The sequence below is a fragment of the Lithobates pipiens genome, unplaced genomic scaffold, assembly GCF_037356315.1.
Source record: "Lithobates pipiens isolate NorthernLeopardFrog02 unplaced genomic scaffold, aLitPip1_a1.2 Scaffold_13, whole genome shotgun sequence".
Lineage (NCBI taxonomy): Eukaryota > Metazoa > Chordata > Amphibia > Anura > Ranidae > Lithobates > Lithobates pipiens.
In genome coordinates, this window is record NW_027507718.1 from 28,046,696 (window position 1) to 28,065,084 (window position 18,389).

Below are 18,389 nucleotides of genomic sequence, written 5' to 3' on the forward strand. Positions count from 1 at the left end.
GCTATGGGACATCCCACTATGTAATGAAGCTCCTGTGTCCCGTGATGTATGATCAAGAAAATTGCATTTTTATATACAGCTTACCTGTAAAATCCTTTTCTTGAGAGTACATCACGGGACACAGGGCTCCCGCCCCTCTTGGGTTTTACGTGGTTTCTTATTGCTTTGCTACAAAACTGAGGTGCCTCCCAAATGGGAGGGGTTATATAGGGGAGGAATTCTCCTTAATTAGGGTCAACCAGTGTCCAATCACCAGAGGTGCCTATATAACCCACTATGTAATGAAGCTCCTGTGTCCCGTGATGTACTCTCAAGAAAAGGATTTTACAGGTAAGCTGTATATAAAAATCCCATTTTTTATTAAACTACCTTGCACATAATTGATTATTTGAACTGAAGATAGGTACACTGGACTAAATAAACATTCCACTCCTTTGGTAAATTCGAGCTGGTACTATTTTGAAAAGTAAAGTTGAAAAAAATTGCTAGGAGGTAGAATTTATTGGTAGAAGAGTATTTCTATGTGTCGTCTGCAAAAAAAAAGTAAGAGTAATGTAACATGCATGCACAGAAGTTATATGATTAGAGGAGAAAGAAGGAGAGGTCTGCCCAGATATATGCCAGAGAAGATGGTGGTACAGATAAAGTGGTGACAGTGAGTATGGGCCTATAAGCACTGGAGGGGATAAGTCTGTTATGATATGACTGTATGCTGTGTTCCTATGCCATGGAAAAAAAAAATTCTGCTTTAGCAGACTGCAAATCTGTTCACACTGCTATCTTGCAGCACTGTGGCTTTGAACTCCACCCCATACAGAAACTTTACTGCTTTCTGAAAAATTGAGAGGATAGCAAAAATTACATTTGAGTCCCTTGACTTGTTTAAAAACAAATAGCTATTTACAAATTAATATACTACATGTATTGTCAAGTACATAACGTAAAAACCTCACAAACGTGACTATTCTTTGCTACTACTTAAAATTCAAGCAAAGCTTTAATGGTTCTTTTGCTTCTTTTCCTTTGTTAGATGTGTTTCAGCCTGATCTACTTTACTAATTGTCTAAGACAAACACTAGGTTGAGCTTTCTTCATCAAAAGCATCCCACTTTTCCTACTCTTTTAAGTTTCAATCAATTTTGCTAATAACAGAATGATTACTAATGACTTCCCTTATTTCCTAGGTAACAGTTTTTTTCAACTTAATTTGCAAAAGAAAGGCATCAGATTGACATGAAGGTGATGGAAGAAGAGAAATAGTCAACATGTCAAGATGACAATACATATTTCATGGTTAATAGGATGAGTGGTACGTGCCACTGCTTCTGCTGGCTAGTCCTCTGTACTGAATAAATTGCTTCTTTTACCAGGGGATCATGAGAATCTACTCCAGCATGACATGAAAAACATGTTATATTCCGCGCTCTCCAGATGAACAGAATTAGCTAATCGCTATATGTACCAAGTAAGGCTCAACATGTTTACTTGGCTTTTTTCTTTTGCTCTCTAGGGTTAATTTCTTCTTATCGGTAATTTGCACTTGTTATTTAGAGGACCCAAACTATATGCTTAATGTTATGATTTAATCATGTCCCTTTCTCTTTAAAGCAAAATATACTGAACTCTCTTATACTCTATATTATTAACTGTTAAAAAATATTGTACTATTATTATTATTATTATTATTATTATTATTATCAGAGGTCCACTTTCTTTGATTTTAAGAAAGCAATTTAGCATGGCTCCTAATAATACTATGGCAATTTTAGATTAAGGAAATCAGACATTTTGCATAAAAAAGAAAAAAAGAAAAGAAATTTGCAACAGAGCCTCGTTTGGATTTTTCTTCCAATTAAATGGAATCTGTTCGTAGAAATTCCTATTATTTTTTTCTGTCCATGCTTAGCCATATCCCTCTAAAATACTACTTACTATTATAGTGCTGTGATGTTTCCACTATTATTATATTTAATGTCTCAAAGACTTTCAAATCTATCTCATTGAACACTTTTTATTCTTTTTTTGCCATTTTCATTAGATTTTTTTTAATCTAAAATGCAAAAAAAAAGAATCTGTCCAAAGTCAAAAAGAATATTTTTGTCATACAATATAAGAAGATGTAAACAAATGTTGGCAGTAAACCTATGGGAGAATACATAAAATGTGATGTTCTGTTCTACTATGTGTACAGTGCTTTGGACAATAGAATAATTCAAACAATACAACGTGTTGTTTAAAATGATGCCAAGATGATACTCCTAGCCTGTATTTCCACATAGCAATGCATTATTCTAGTATATTAACTAAGTGGATTTGATAACTAGCTATGCTGCCCATTGTACAAAACAGAGCCAAATGGTTGCCCTTTAATTATATTTTATTTTGTGATTACATTGCATGTTAGGAATTTCCTAATTTCTGCTTAAAACCAAATGATGTCACAAATTCGCAATCTTCCACAGAAATTTGCAACAAATCACGACAATGTGGCAAACATCTATTCAGAAGAAATGATGCATTCAATATAACACAATCTTTCAGGCATTATGTTTCTTGATATATGTTTTTGGTAGCTAATTGCAAGAATGTTATACTTAGAAGTTTATGTAAACATATTTATTATATTATTGCGTATTTTTTAGTTGTTTGGTATGTCAGTTATAAAATGTCCTTAGACTAAACGTGCAAATAGCTATTGTGAGAAAAGATCAGAGAACCTCATACTTTTGCAGCGATTTCTGAAAACCAAAGTGGACCTAATTTCCAGCTCTGCATAGAACAATTTGCCTGTATGAATTATGCACCTATGAGATAGGAGTGTTCCTGCATGCTGGAAGATTTGTACAACCAATCCTACCAATTTTAATCTTCAAGAATACTCATGGTTTATCTCTTAACTTATATTCTGAGTAATATTAAGTTTATAGTTAGTGAGTGTTTAGTATTAAAGTCAGTCAGTAGTTATACTGAGTAAAGAGGACTGGATACTATTGAACTAGAAAATATAATTTTTATATGAATTTTATACAGTATATTCTTTTAAGTCTTAAAAAGTAAAGTTGCAAAAATGCATCTTATATTTCTTGCATTTTTTTTTCTTCAAAACTGTTCATTTATTATTTGGAACAGTGGAGCTAGTTAATCACATTTTTTTTTTTTTTTTATTGAATTGAAGTCAGCAAATCAACTAGCAAATGAAACGCCATGCTGAAAAAAAAATATTCGGTAGATTGTCTTGCTTTTAAATCTTGCAATTGCCTTTTAAGGTGCTCAAGGACCTTCTTGGACAGATGTAAAATGCAAATGTTCAGTGATCATTCATTTGAATGACTGTCCCATAAACATACACAGGAATATCAGCCATACCTGCATGTTTATCCTTTGTGCAGGAAGACTTATTTTCAAACAGAATGATGATCAGATAGAAAAATCAAAGCTGGCTAATGATGAATTCCTCTGCACAGATTGCTAATTGCCCATAGACACGCAAGCATTTCTAGATCTAGCCAAAATCACTTTATTTTACATAGCATTAATATAGATTTAAAGAAACATATCCAGATTAAAACAAATTCAGTAAATCATTTTACATTATGTTATATTCATTAAAGAGGTCTATAACTTAATATTGAATTTTTAACAAAACTTTTGTTGATTCGTTTGACAAAGTAATACCTGAAATCCATAGGGATTTTTCTCCGCTACAGTAAATAAGATGTTAAAATATATTCTGAAGTGGTCAAAAATTCTGCTAAATTATACATGGACAAGAAATAATACAGCTGGGTGGATGATCTCCATGCTTATAAATGAAGGAAGAGTAGCCCAGCCAAATTATCAAAGGACAATTATCACAGGACCAGTAAACAGTGATTGGCCATATTGGGAACCATATAGCCAATCCATACTGATGCAAGGATATCTATAAATATATGTTTATTTAAAAAACTGTTTTAATCAAAAAACATTTACAAAATGTAAATAGATTATGTCAACTATTTGACACAAATTTGAATTATATTTAACTAATTGCATTTGCAGCTATTAAAGTAAAACATGTAAAACAGTAGAATGTATAGTATTTTACATTCATAGTAAGGAATCCAATAAAAATTCCGAACCTGAGAGTGTGGTAACCTATTTGATAACAGCAGCCATTTGACAAGTCTGAAGACATTGCGAATAACCTTCCCTTCCACCCGTTACTGTGCTAATAAAAATAATCAAATTCATGTAAACTATAAAACATTACGATGAACATCTTAATAGTTCTCTCTGCCAGTTTTATAGGATTTGGGCATCTAAATCAATCTCTGGCTTGACTCTTCATATGGTCCTTTAACATCATGGATTTCTGGGCCCTCTAATCTGAGACCATAAAACATATGCCAATATCTTGGACTTTTCATTAGTCAGATGCCATTCTAGGCTATGCAACTTCAAAGTTAACACCTCTTCCACTTTTCTTACCCATTCTTATTATTTATATATATATTTTTTGTTTTGCTTTTTGCTCTTTTTTTTTTATCTTCTTCTTTGAAGAACATTTGGTTTATCTTTAGTCATTATCCACTTATAATTTTGTTTTGTTTTTTACCTACGTAATCTGAATGTATACAACCTTTCTACCTGATAGATTTATTTTAACTTTGTAAGCAAGAGGGGCCCCCTAAGAATTGTGGCATGCCTGATGTTAGAATGGCATGTAGAAAGTCCATAAAGCCCAGTTGACTAATAACCCTGGGCTAGTGAGGCTTCACCAGCTAAGGACATCAGGCTGCACAGTTCCTACAGCTCTATTCACTCGGCCCTGATGAAGGAAATGTAATGCAGAAGCATGCTGTTAGTCATTGACAATAATATAATAAACATTGTATGAGGCATAGCAGGAATTTCTGTAGTTTATTCTGCAATAAGCACTTGCACATTTCTACTTCCTAAGACATTTCCAGAAGGATCTGTTCCTTTGTTAAATGAGAAGCCCTTTTTACATTTGAGTCTATAAAGTGTATAAAAATAATGTCACCTCTAAATATGCTTTACACACTTCCTTTGACCCTCTGGACTTACACATGGCTAAAAGGACCTTTTTGTATTCTAATTCTACTTGCCACATTCTGTGCATCGCCCAGCCTCTACAGATACCTATCTGGTCTCTTTATTGTGATGTAGGTTAAGGGAGGCCATCTCTACATATTAATGCTATAGTTCCAAGCAGCATCTGCTATAAAATAGGGGAGAGTACAACACATCCAAATTTCCCAGGCGGTCTCAAAGAAGTAGGAATATTTCAATATGGTCATAGTGGGCACTAGGGATGAGCTGAACACCCCACGGTTCGGTTCGCACCAGAACTTGCGGACAGGCAAAAAATTTGTACGAACACGCGAAAGTCTATGGGACATTAATAATAAAAAATCCAAATTTTAAAGGCTTATATGTAAGTTATTGCCATAAAGAGTGTTTGGGACCCGGGTCCTGCCCCAGGGGACATGTATCAATGTAAAAAAAAGTTTTAAGAACTGAAGTTTTTACGGGAGCAGTGATGTTATTGAAACAATAAGGCAAGTGAAATAATAAAAATGAAATATTCCTTTAAATATCATGCCAGGGGGGGGGGGGGTTTGAATCCCTGTAAAGTAGCATGTTTCCCCCATGTTATAACAGTACCACAGCAAAATTACATTTCTAAAGGGAAAAAGTCATTTAAAACTACTAGCGGCTATAATGTATTGTCGGATTACAGCAATATAGATGAAAATCATTGAAAAAACGGCGTGGGTCCCCCCAGTTCATTAAGATCCCCTTTGGGTCTGGTATGGATATTAAGGGGAACCCCACACCCAAATTTAAGAAAGAAATTGTGTGGTAGTACCCTCAAAATCCATACCAGGCCCTTCAAGTCTGGTATGGATATTAAGGGGAACACTGCACCAAAATTTAAAAAGAAAATGGCCTAGGGGTCCCACCCAAAATCCATACCAGACCCTTATCTGAGCACGCAACCTGGTAGGCCACAGGAAAAAAGGGGGGGATGAGAGAGCGGCCCCCTCCTGAACCATACCAGGCCACATGCCCTCAACATGAGGAGGATGCTTTGGGGTCACCCCCAAAGCACCTTGTCTCCATGTTGATGGGGACAAGGGCCTCATCCCCACACCCTTTGCCCAATGGTTGAGGGGGTCTATTGGAATCTGGAAGCCCCCTTTAACAAGGGGACCCCCAGATCCCGTCCCCCCACTATGTGAATGGGTATCAGGTACATTGTACCCCTACACATTCACCAAAAAAAGTGTCAAAATGTTAAAAATGACAAGAGAAAATTTGGGACAAGTCCTTTATTTAAAAAAAAAAACTGTCCTGCGATGTCCATTCATCTTCAAACACAGCGTTCGAGAACCAATAAAAAAAATAGGTGACCCTGCCCCCTCTGTCATGTGATGTCACGTAGTGTCAGAGGGGGGCAGGGTCATCCGTTTACGTCACGATAGCTGTCATCGCGAAGAGGCTTCAGTCAGCGCGTTTTTTCTGTTTTTTTAATCGGGTCATCGGACGCTGTGATCGAAGATGAATAGAATTTTTTTTATTTCAATAAAGGACTTGTCCCAAATTGTCTCTTGTAATTTTTAACATTTTGACACTTTTTTGGGTGAATGTGTAGGGGTACAATGTACCCGATACCCATTCACATAGAGGAGGAAGGGATCTGGGGTCCCCTTGTTAAAGGTGGCTTCCAGATTCTGATAAGCCCACAAACCCCCACAACCACTGGGCAAGGGTTGTGTGGATGAGGCCCTTGTTCCCATCAACATAGGGACAAGGCGCTTTGGGGGCAATCTCAAAGCATCCTCCCCATGTTAAGGGCATGTGACCTAGTACGGTTCAGGAGGGGTGGTGCTCTCTCATCCCCCCTCTTTTGCTGCAGCCTGCCAGGATGCGTGTCCTCATATAAGGGTCTGGTATGGATTTTGGGGGGACCCCTACCCTATTTTTTAAAAATGTTGGCTCTGGGTTTCCCTTAAAATTCATACCAGACCTGAAGGGCCTGGTATGGATTTTAGGGGGGACCCCATGCCATTTTTAAAAAAAATTATGGTGCAGGGTTCCACTTAATATCCATAACAGACCTGAAGGGCCTGATGTGGATTTTGGGGGGCCCCCACTCAATTAAAAAAAAATGGGGTGCGGGGTTCCCCTTAATATCCATACCAGATCCAAAGGGCCTGGTAATGGACTGGGAGGGGGGAACTCATGTGTTTTTTTTCAATGATTTTTTTTATCTATATTACCGGGACCCAACGATAAATTACAGCTGCAAGCAGTTTTAAATGACTTTTTTTCCTGTAATTTTGCTGTGGTACTGTTATAAACATGGGAAAAATGTGCTATTTTACAGTCATACTAAGCACACCCCCCAGGCATGATATTTAAAGGAATATTTCATTTTTATTGTTTCACTTTAAGCATTATTAAATCACTCAAGTTTTTAACACTTTTTTTGCATTGATACATGTCCCCTGAGGCAGGACCCGGAACCCAAACACTTTTTATGGCAATAACTTGCATATAAGCCTTTAAAATTAGCACTTTTGGTTTTTCATGTTAGTGTCCCATAGACTTTAACTACGTTTCGCAGCTTTCGAATTTGCAGAGAACGCTGCATATTGTTCCCTGTTCATTGAACTGGCGAACACCCGATGTCTGGCTCGAATATCGGGGCCCATCTATAGTGGGCACTAACAAGACATTAGACTAAAACAATTTTAAATTATAACATAAATTACTATTACTTTGGATATGTGACCAAATTATGCGTATTCATGCAACAAATTGAAAATCCAAGCAATACTCATGTATCATTGCTAAAAAGCATTGAGATGAAATAAAATCTGTTGGAATTCTCCTACAAATCATTCTCTTTTTCCCCAAAAACAAGGACTTTACCATGAATGCATTCAAAAAATGCTTTCACCAGGAGCAGTAGTTGTCTTTATTTTGATTGCTAGGTGGTTACAACAAAGAGTAAACATTTCATCTTTTGTCAGAACTAAAGCTGGCTAGATTAAAACTGTAGTGTAAATGTTGGGTTCCGTCTGGCAAGATTGTATTACCTGCTTGCTTGCTGATTGTAGTAATTTAAACTGTGTGACTTTATGCCAATCACTAGTATCAACTGCTCTCTGCTAATTCACAGGCTAGGATAATTGATATGGTTAACCCTGCTAATTTTTGGTCCATGTTGGGAGGTAGAGAAACTAAAATATAGAGGACAAATTAAGTCAGCAACAAAATGTCAACAATTAATGAATAATAATTTATGTAGCAAACATATGAGAAAAAAGGTACATATGGCTTACATTTAACCTGTTCCATTACTTTATTTTAATAAAGTTTATATTTTTAATAAACAACATCATGTACTATGGCATAAGATTATTGAGAAAATGTGCTTATTTCCTGAAAATTTACATGAACCCGTTAATCTGTCAATAAAAAAATACCTGAAGCTCCCTGCAAAAGCAGAGGTTATATATTCACCTCGCAGGCATCCTATGTCTATTAACGGCTCTCATTTTCAGTGCTGCAACCACTTTGATTCTTTTTGCTTTATGATACTTCCACTAGTGGCAGATGCCTGTCCTCTGTTTACCTGCTGTGGCATCTTTTTCCTACCCTATATCACTGGTTGATGCTTTTGAGTTTTATGGAGGCTGCAGTGCTGGAAAAGAGGGAAAAAGAAAGATGGGGCACGCGGAGAGGTGATTATATCCCCCCTTCTATTGCAGGAAAATTCAGGTAGGATTTTTTTTTTGAGACTTACAGAGTATCTATAAAGTGTTGAGTCCAAAAAAATGTTTTGCATCATTTTTGGATAGATTGGGGGGAGAATGTAAAGCCTAACTTCAACCTTCTGTTACTTTGAAATGGGTTGGACCACGATGAGCTGGTCCAAAGGAACTGTAACCCTCACTAACAGATTTTCTCACTGTGAGCCCTTTATAAACTCTATGCAGAATCAACTAAATGCAGTATACAGTGCTCTGTTCTGGCAGTGGGACAGGGACATTCCATCCTCCTCTGGGAACAAAATTGAGTTAAGCTGAGTCCTGCTTAGCTATTCACTGGAAGCTTTGTTTTTTTATGACGGACTACAAGACTTCCTCTGATTGACTGTGGTAGAGATCGTGACATCATCCATCCACCTCTCCACCTCAGCCATTCGAGGGAAGCCTTGTATTCATTCATAAAAATACAAGGCCTCCTGTGAATGACTCAGCCTGTCCTGATTTTGTTGTGGGACCAGGACAGGAAGTTCTCATTTTGCTGCAGGAACACAACACTGTATACTGTGTGTAGCTGATGCTGTAGACAATTTATATAATGCTCACCTTCGGTAAATCTATTAGTAAAGGTAATAGTTAATTTCATTAAAGTGACAGAAAGCTGGAATTAGGCTTGATGAAGTAATTATTGCCCTTTGATGGAGTCATTATTGATGTAAAACATAGGGCGGGGTGCCACAAGGTATATAGCTAGCTGAGTGGAGATCTTGCTTGGAATCACAGCCCGATTTATATGATTGCTTCAGCTGTCAGTTGGACTCTACAGAGAGCCATACGCCGTTGGATGCATCCCGCTTTGGTTAGCGGTGTTCTGCCTCTTGTACAGTGATATTTGTAAGTGTGGTTTTAACACATTAAAAAAGGGATTAATACTTTCAAGTGAAGAACACTATTTGTTGTCCTTTGTATCCTTTTTGTGGCCAGATTTCCTACCATGGTGTTGTTGATCAGTTGAAAGAGGAGAACCATGTAAGCCAACAGTGTAGATGAGCTTTTAAAGGAAACCAGCATTATAAGACCTCTATAATGTGAAGGTCTAAATTTTAAGGTGAGAGTCCGTCTAACGGCTGCTTGTTGGTGGTGGAGATTTACACATACACACTGAGATTTGCTGCTGATTCAAGCAAAAGGATTTTCATGTTTTTGGCATGGAATGACAATTATATTTTGGCACGGACTAATAATGTGTTTCCGGTTGTTTACATATCAATTTATAGCACTGTAAATATTACAAGCCTTGTTGTATATTATCACAGTATTTTATTCATTTATATTCTGTACAATATTTCAAAGTGTACATTTGATTTTTACTTGTTTATATTAGCATTGCACATTTTGTAGTATATTTATAGAAATCTTGTGAAATTTTAAGTGCTGCCGATTTCTATTATCACATAATTTGACAGAAAGAAGGTGAGCGTGAAGGTTTTTTTTTTATATATATATATATTTAAAGTGTGATGACACTGCCACTTTCAATAATAAGAAAAATATGCAAAACATTTTAAAAATATATGGGACACAAAAAAATATAACAACATAAAAAAAAATCTAACAAATTATGCAAATTATATGTGTGTGTCAATTTTAAGGTACTTCTTTTTCAAAGGAAGCACATGATCTGAAGTGGCATTGAAGAGTCATAGATCAGTTAACCAAAACCACATAGAGGCTGATTTACTAAACAAGTTAAAAATGTTCACACAAAGAAGATTCACTTCAATAAATCGTTTTTAATTTCATAGTGTTCAAATAGTATTTAAATTAATCTTACAGTATTCATTTTAAAGCATTAAAAACCCTGCTAGAATCACAGTTAGGTCTAAACCCTCGTTTGAAATGCCGTTACTTCAGTGCGATTTCAAAGATGCACATCAGTGCAATTTGAACTGCCAATTTCATTGTGGTTTTTAAATTAATTTAACAGAATTCTATGCAAGTTGCAATGAAATAAAATAAATAAAAAAGTAATGCAGGAACCTTTTTCATAATCGCTGCGATTTGAGTAGCTGCGATATGAATGGTTCCATTGCCGGCACCCGTGTGAATGGGGTCAAAGACTAAGCTAAGTCTAAAACGAATGTAATTTTTTTTTCTAAAAAAATAAGTAATAACTGTCATTTTATAGCTATAATGACATGAGTGAAATAAAAAAGCAAATGTGTTTTCACTACTTGGAAAAAATAAATAAATTAGTATTTGTATTATTATTAATGAAAAATAATAATAATACATTAATTCTAAGGTAATAATACATACATTCGAAAGTACATACAATGCATGTTCCAAAAAGTTTTTTTAATAGTTGTATAATCTTGAAGTACTACTCCTCACCCCCTGTTCTGAATCATACCCCATTGATTTTTTAAAATCTTTTTAAAGAAGTTATAATGCAGTAATGTTCTTTTTTCAGATTCTTTTCCTGGCAGTGGGTGGTCCAAATTTTTCTCATAACCAATGCACTTTAAACTATTGTTAAGTAAGGAAATCTATCAGGCTGACCCTCCAGATTATCATATTAACTGTGCAATCTACGAAGGTTTTGCAAGATATTGGCAAAACAAAAAGAAAAAAAAATAGAGTGTTCAATAGAGTGTTCACTTAATGCTCTAGTATCTTGCAGATCAAATTAAACATATTGCATTTTCATTAAAAGAGAAGTATGACTTTTTAGTTTTTTTTCTTTTTACAAATCATACTTACCTAGGCGGACTGCAGAAAATGCAGTTAAAATCACACCTTTAATAAGATAGCAAAAAATAGCACTGTTCAGGAGCGTAGTCAAAAACTGAAGCCAGGGTTTGGATGTCAGAGCAGGTAATCAAACGAGCCGGGGGTCAGGAAGCCAGAAGTCTGCTTAATATGGAGCAAAAACAGGAGCAGGTATCGAAAGAGAAGTCAGCCATGTCAAGTTATACACAGGAACACATCGGACATCATAGACCACACAAGAGTGCTATAAATAAAAAAAGGGCGACAATTAAAAAAAAAAAAATGTACTGTCTGCTATAAAACATTTCCAAAAAAAAAGTATTCGTCAGTTTAGGCTGATATGTATTATGCTACATATTTTTGGTAAAAAAAAAATCCCAGTAAGTGTATATTGATTGGTTTGTGCAAAAGTTATGTCTACAAAAATGGGATAGATTTATGGCATTTTTTTTATTATTTCTTTTGTTTACTAGTAATGGCAGCGATCAGTAATTTTTAGCGGGACTATGACATTGTGGTAAACATATGCTGGGTCTGTATTTGCACTATGGGGTATGAAGCAGCACTACTACTAAGAGGGTTAACTTGGGACGACACTAGTGGAGGAGTGTAGTTGCTATGAGTAAACAAGCAAAGGAACAAGCTACAAGCAACCAGTCCATAGGCGTGTGCACAGGGTGTGCCTGGTGTGCCCAGGCACACCCTAATCACCCTGTGCAGCACAGATTCCCCCTACTACCCTGGCTCCCCCCTCCTTCCCTCTGCAGCACTGCCAGCTTTCCTCCTCTCCCGCCAGATGTTGCGGCGGGGATGTTTTAGGATGAGTGAGGGAAGGGGCCAGTAAATATGTATTTACCAGCCCTCTCTTTCTGAATAAATATTGTGCGAGATCAGTAATGTGTGTTTGAGCTTTGGGGTGCACACCCTAATGCAATAGGCTGCGCACACCTATGAATCAGTTTTTAGGTGTGGTACCTGGTAAGGTGGCAGGTCCTCCAGTAGTGAGGGAACCAATATTCTGGCTACCTCCCTAGATGTCTGTTAGGATCTTGATGACCGCAATCTTGGCATGGTTCCTGGCATTGATGAGAATGCTCTGCATGAAGAGTACGTCCTTGTGTACGGGTGTAGATGACCCTGTCCACATGCAGACTCCAATTGCAACAGTATATGCTTTAGAAACTGCAGCAGCCTTCATGATACTCCCAATATTTTCGGAGGCATTCTGTTCATTCCCTCTCCCTCCTCAAGTCTGGTACTCCAGTCCAGTCATCACATCTCCTTTGCTTGCTATATGAGGCTTCCTGAGCCTAGGGCCAAAAACAGTAGAACCACACTGGACAGGAAGAATTATTATGCTCCCAGACCTCTGTTCCAAGTACTTGTGCAAAGGCCTCCTGGTCTAGTCACTCAGTTGGGGAGATTTACTAAAACTGTAGCACTGGTGCAGCTGTGCATGGTTGCCATTCAGCTTCTAACTTCAGCTTGTTTGATTAAGCTTTGACAATAAAACCTGAAGTCTAACTGGTTTCTGTGCAGAGCTGCACTAGATTTTGCACACTCCAGTTTGAGTTAATGCCCCAGTAGCTTCACATAGGCACACACCCAGGCTGTAGCCCAGGAAGAAGAGAGAGCTCACATGGTCCACACTAAATATTGATGCTCTTCCCCTGCATGCACCAGTGGCAATAAACCTCTTGCTGGTTGGCTAAGGGAAACATAAACATTTATAACTCAGTATTGCTGTGGAATATCATTCTATTGCCAGAGGTACCAGTGACACTTACTGGCAGCAGAGAAAAAGTACAGCTTCACTGAGTTTAGGGGAAAACCAGATAAACAAGTAAACCATAAATCTGTCTAGGCCTACTATCACAAAGACTACATTTGGATAGTACCCCCTGTTTAGGACAGGGCGCTGCATTAAATACTAGTAACCCATAACAATCAATAACATTTCAGCTTTCTGGAGCTACCTAAAAATTTACTTTTGGTTACTTTGGGTCACTGCGCTATGTACAACTTTAGTGTTTTGCGCTGGCTCATTGCTTCCCTTCATCTTCTCTTCATCAGGAATCAGAAGTCTGGGTAGGATTATATTACAAAAGACGCTGGAAGATCTCAGCCAGGACGGTGACACAAACATTTCCAGGTATGCTGCTGAGCCATGGATGACAGTGATAGTGCCTGAGGCACTGTAGTTTACTATGGAACCAAGGTTTGGAAAGTGATATTTCAAGAAAAACTGCACTGAGTCATAAATGGCAGGGACATTTTGTTGCAGATCTGCAAAAGAAGGGCAAAGGGTATTTGTAGAGACATTGCTAAGTCAGAGATCAAAAATTTTTAGATTTCCAAAGACTACACAAGATTTTCAGGCATAGTGTACTGTACAGCTGTGCCGGGTATACCATTCCCAGGGGTGGTAGTGAAGCAAGTATAGCTGGCTTGGCTATAAGGTCATCATGCAGACATTTTGATCTTGATGGGACATAATGCAAATGTGTTGGCAGCACTGGGGGTCTTGTAGGACAGGATTAGGATAAGTAAAATGTGTTCATAACAGGATGAATATGAGACATGATAGAGTGATCAGGAGAGAAGGATCCAATAGGTTTAGGACTAGTATGGAACAGTATATTCAGCTTGCCTTCAATTCTTACCTAAATTTGACCTACTTCTAAGCTGCATCAAGCTGTTTTTGTGTTCCCATTGACTTATATTGGAGAGAAGTAGCTCTGATAGGATTAAAAGCTTGTCAAATCTTGTCAAATCAAGTTTATGCCACGTACACACCCATCGGAATTTTGGTCGGAAAAAGCTCTGATGGTTTTCCCGATGGAATTCCGACGGGATATCACTCAAGCTGTCTTGCATACACACGGTCACACCAAACTACGACCATCAAGAATGTGGTGATGTACAACACATATGATGGGACTAGAAAAAGGAAGTTCAATAGCCAGTAGCCAATAGCTTCTGAATCTGAGTATGCGTGAGTTTTTAAAAATAAAAGGGGTAGGTTGCGCTAAGGAACTTATGGGCGAATCCACATAAAATATAAAAAAGGAAAATAGGTAAGAGCTGCCTCTATTACTATCCACCTGGTGGGGTGGAAAATGTTAGATAAAGGAGTGCTATGAATAGATCTGGCGCTATACCCGTGTATCAGAAACTTAATTAATGTGCTAAATTAAATTTAAAATTGTTACATTAATCCGGTGTGTAAGAGTTGGTGTGCAATATATTAGTGTTGGGATAAAATATAAAATATAAACTGTAGGTGGGAAGTAAAAACTCAAAAATATATGTGTATAAATCGTTAAAAATTTACCAGCATGCTGGCTGGAAAATAAAATATTGTCTCAGGTGCGATAAACCTAAATGGGTGATTACCTTATGCACTCTTAATCACATGAATACCTTAAACATGTGAACTACTTAATAAATCAGGTAAAAATATTACATGTAAATATGAACCATAAACATAATACAATTGTGCACAAATGTGACAAATAAAATCTATGCGTGCAGTAATACAATTGTGCACAAATGTGACAAATAAAATCTATGCGTGCAATACTAAAATGTACAATAAATCCGTGATAAATATCAATACCCCACGTGAAACATGCCAAATATTACGAGTGCAAAAAGAAAAATTGAAAATGGAAATAAATTTAAAAGGAGGTGAAAAAATTCCAGAAATAGAATAAAAAAAAAAAAATAAAAATAAAAAAAAAAATAAAAAAAAAAAAAAAATAATGCGTGAGTTTTTGCTCGTCGGAATTGTATACACACGAACGCATTTTCGGAAAGGAATTTTTCCAACCGAAAAATTGAGAACATGCTCTCAAATTAGGCCAGCAAAAGCATACACACGATCACATTTTCTGACCAAAAGCTCTCATCGGTCTTTTGCTGGCCGAATTTTCGATTGTGTGTACGCGGTATTAGTGTTTTTACCAAAGAACTGTTACCATATTTTAGCAGTGTTGAAATCCAGTAAAACCACCAAAAAGAACAGTTCATAATTAGGGCTGTGGAAATTAAAGATTAATTCCTCGAGTAATCGATTCATTTTTTTGATCGATCAAAATTATTTTGATCGATACTCACCTCTCCGCCTTCGGGGTCTTCAGGGAGTTCCATCGGAGATCCGGTGATGTCACGGACATCGACGTCACTGGACTCCTCCCCCCTTCCCCAAGTGCCTCCGTCTGCTAATGAAGGGAAGGAGGGAGGAGTCTGGTAATGTTGAAGTTCTGACTGAACGTAGCGCATACGGGGAGGAGGTACGCATGACGTCACCCGCAGCTGCCCTACGGAACTAACACAATTGTCAGCTTTACATGCTGTGTTTTTATCATCTTTTTGTGAGTAGTTTGTGTTTGAACACAAAAATGAAATCTTATACTTAAGCGGTGAGCACTTAGATCTTTTCCTTCTATCCATGACCTGGCGTCCTTGCTGAGATCTAAGGAGACATGAGAGAAGCTTATAGTCCGAGTTAACTCTTTTGATACCCGCTTGCATGACCAACTGTTTGCACAGGGGTCCATGCCATAAGGTGAGAGTGATTAGTTAGATCGGAGTTGGAAAAAAAAAAGACTTGTGTCAGTGCTACAGTTTGAACTTAAAACGTATTTGTGTGAACTGTGAAGTTAAGTCATGGATTGTGGAAACGAACTAGTGTCGGGCAATTTTATATAGTGTATACCACACTTACCACTGACTAATGCAGAGTTTCAATGCAAGGAGATCAGCTAAAAGTAGCTGGATCTGTATGTGCATTATAATTAATTGAAATTAGTCTGTTAATCGATAAAAAAAAAAAAAAAGATTAATCAAACACAAAAATTTTAATCAGTAACAGCCCTATTCATAATCCATGGAGAAGAGGGGTGCAAAGCTTTTACCATATTCTTTCTAAGCGCTGAAAATTGTTAGTTGAATAAGGAAGAACAGATTGCACTGGCTCTTACGAGCTATGCAACTCATTTGAAAACAATTACTTATCTCGCCATTTATCAACAACAATAACATCTACAGTATGTCTGTGGTTTTCTCATTGTGTTATAAACAAAGTATGAAGCCTGCTTATACAGACAGAAGGAATGTCAAATCAGAATGAATAATATTATTGCACAACATAGTACTTCAGCAACTAATACAGCAATACAACAAACACTATTTTGTATAAACCACATAATATAGTACAATATGCTGTGTGTGTCAAGAGAAAAACTACTCGGCCTGGAAAAATCAACACAACAGTCACAATTAAACAACCTCTAAATAAAGCACTGTGTCAATGATAATAGCCTGACATCTACAAAAAAATAATAATAAAAACATTAATATTTCTAACAGCTATTATTATAAAACTGTAGTGGGGGAGATTATGCTGTAGCGTAAGCTATGTTGTTACAACAAATACATGCAAATTATAAGATACATCAGGGAGTTAAGTAAAAGCAATCATGAATTGCAGCAAAATGATCACCTATATATCATGTGAGATGGCTATACTATACACCTGATACATCAGCGGTTTATGAACTGCAGCCCGAGGGCCATATGCGACCCTTTGCTTGTCTTAAAGTGATTGTAAAGTCTCATTTTTTGTTTTCAAATAACAAACATGTTATACTTATTTGCTCTGTTCCAGCGGTTTTGCACAGAGCAGCCCAGATCCTCCTCTTCTCGTGTGCCTTTTTGGAGCTCCTGGCCCCTCCCACCTGTTGAGTGCTCCCACAGCAAGCAGCTTGCTATGGGGGCACCAGAGCCAAACTACAGCTCAGTGTGTCCATTCAGACACAGAGCTGCTATTCAGCCACACCCCTCTCTATCCTAATTGGCTAACTGACTTTGATTGCCAGCAGTGGGAGCCAATGGCGCCGCTGCTGCGTCTCAGCCAATCGGGAGCGACAGTCTTGGATGGCCGAGGAACTCGTGGAGATCGCTGGACAGAGATGAGGATCATGTAAGTATTAGGGGGTGTTGGGGTGGCTGCTACACACAGAAGACTTTTAGAATGCATTAAGATAAAAAAACCTTCTGCCGTTACAACTACTTTAATTCAGCTCTTGGTGCACTATTCCTCCCACTGACACAAAGCACTATTCCTCTTCAACAATGGTAAATGGGGAATTATTCCTCTCACGACACCAATGATGAGGCACTTTTCCTTCTACTGACTCCAGCAATGGTGATTTATTCCTCCAACTGACACCAACAATGTGAAACTATTGCTTCCACTGACACCAACGATAGGGCACTATTCCTGCATACGGATGGCAATGATGGGACACTATGTAGAAAAAAATGCAGTGCTAAAATATGAAGAAAGTTGTTGGGCACAAGTTACAAAAAAGTGAAAATTGGTGACCATATAATGTGAACAGTGTTACCCTAAATCACATATAAAACAAAAAAATGCTAAATACTGTAAATAAATAAAACTTGCATAGATCAAGCAAAACTGAGGAATATACAAGACCAAAAGATCATATATATATATATATATATATATATATATATATATATATATATATATATATATAAAAAGTTATACAAACAATCCGTCAATATATATATGAGAATATCAGTATAAAAACAGCGCTTATTTAAAAAAAGTCCTTTATAGAAGTCGTAATATACGAAAAATCACTAGACAGTTCCAAATGTGCAGATAAAGTGTCTATAGTGATCTAATCAGCGTTGTAAGGTGATCAAAGTGCTGCCAAACTTTCTTCCACCATAAACCGGGAGTGCTTCACCACATGCGATGCATACCCCCCTCGGGGGTTAAACTCACCAGACACTGCTGAT

The 18,389-nt window shown here is 37.2% G+C and overlaps 1 long non-coding RNA gene across 1 annotated transcript in view; it reads left to right on the forward strand.

Annotated features, from left to right (window-relative positions):
- Window positions 1-1,369: 1,369 nt before the first annotated feature.
- Window positions 1,370-18,389, forward strand: part of LOC143976004 (uncharacterized) — a 59,287-nt gene continuing 42,267 nt past the window's right edge. The window contains exons 1-2 of the long non-coding RNA XR_013272443.1: window positions 1,370-1,465; window positions 13,629-13,707. This is a non-coding gene — a long non-coding RNA (uncharacterized LOC143976004). The remainder of the gene's footprint in view (window positions 1,466-13,628; window positions 13,708-18,389) is intronic.